Here is a 1,950-nt window from a genome sequence, read left to right on the forward strand (position 1 = left end):
CTTATTTTTGACGAAGGGGCCGAACATACTCACTGGAAGAAAGATAGCCTCTTTAACAAATGGTGCTGGAAAAACTGGCTCTCTACATGCCAAAACTCAAACCTGACCCAGGCCTATTACCATTAACAAAACTAAAGTCAAAATGGATTAAAGATCTAAACATTAAAGCAGAGACACTGAATCTCCTGGAAGAGAAAGTGGTAGGAATTCTTGAAGACATAGGGGTAGGCAAAGGCTTCATGAACAGAAATCAAATCGCATGGGAAACAGTTGAAAGAATTAACAACTGGGACCTTCTCTTACTGAGAAGTATTTTTATGTCAAAAGAAATTACCAACAAAGTGAAAATGCAACTCACAAATTTGGAAAAAAAAAACATGACAACTAAGTACTCAGACAAAGGTCTGCTCTCTAGAATTTATGAAGAACTAAAAAACACTACGGCCTCAAAATTTAAAGACCCAATCCAGAAATGGGCATCTGAGATGAACACTTCTCAGAGGAAGAAATTAAAGAAGTGAATAAATATATGAAAAAATGCTCCACATCACTAGCCATCCACACAATGCAAATTAAAACAACATTGAGGTACCATCTCACCCCAGAAAGGATGGCTATCAGAATGAAATCACCCAATAACAAATGTTGGAGAGGCTGTGAGGAAAAGGAACCCTTCTCTACTGCTGGTGGGATTATAGACTGGTGCAACCATTATCGAAATCAGTATGGAGACTCCTTTGAAAAGTTGGACTGGAAATCCCATCTAAACCAGCTATTCCTCTACTGGGAATTTTCCCAGAGGATCTGAAAACATCACATCATAGTGGTATATGTGTGCATATGTTTATAGCAGCACAATTTGTGATAGCCAAATCTTGGAAACAACCAAGATGCCCATCACCTGAGGAATGGTTGAAACAGATGTGGCATTTTTACGAAATGGAGTATTATTCAGCTATTAAGAATGATAAACTCAAAGCCTTTATATTGCAGTGGATGCCACTTGAACATATACTCATAAGTGAAATAAACGAGACACACATATGTAAATATTGTAGAGTTTCCCTAGTAAAAGAACTCAAAAGAAGAAATCACATAGAAAGGTATAATACAAGTAAAAGGAAAGCAGGATCTCAAGGACTAACTAATCAAGAGAGGGAAAGGAGAAGAGCTAGGAAACATGAATAAGTCAAGCCATATAATTATATTTAGAAGATTGGCAAGGCAATGATCCTAAGAATGTTCAGAAGATTTTTTAATCTAGCAGTTAATTGGAAAGATTCTCACCCTGAATAACTATATATACTGATACCTGTGAACTAAGCTACTGCACTGCAAATGGTAATTTGTAATAGTAGTTTCATGCTTGGAGTGCTTGTCATTTTGGTCTTCTGAATATGGGCTGCTTGTCATTACATGCCAGTTGCTTCTATGATGTCTCTTGGGTAGATGGTTATTCAAAAAGAAGGGGGTGTTGAATGAAAGCAAGAGACATGAAAAGTAATATTGTGGGACTGTCCTGCTTCAAGGTTGTATATGGTGAGATTGTTGGACTTATGTGTAAACATAAGAAGTATGTAATTCTCTATGCCTATTTTAAAAATATATTCTTATTTTTATATGCTTTTTTTCATATTCTGTAGGGACTTAAAGTTCAACATATCAACACTTGAAGAAAAATACCTGTTCCCTATTATGGCTAAGATGTTTCATATGCAGAGAGTGAGGTTAAGCTTAATAGCCTAAGTTGTATGGTAATAACAATAAGCTTGTCCTCTGGATAGTTAGCAACCTAGGTTTGCAGACCAAAATTAGAGAGAAAGCAGGGCTACAAGGAAAGCCAACATTTTGACCCTAGCCTTCCAAGGTCAATTAAGACTCAGGACATATGAGAACTTGTACTGTAATGTCATGTACCTCGGTAGTGTCCCAAATTTTCTGATCAAGAAG

This window comes from Octodon degus, unplaced genomic scaffold (assembly GCF_000260255.1).
Source record: "Octodon degus isolate 3935 unplaced genomic scaffold, OctDeg1.0 scaffold00143, whole genome shotgun sequence".
In the NCBI taxonomy this organism is placed as follows: Eukaryota; Metazoa; Chordata; class Mammalia; order Rodentia; family Octodontidae; genus Octodon; species Octodon degus.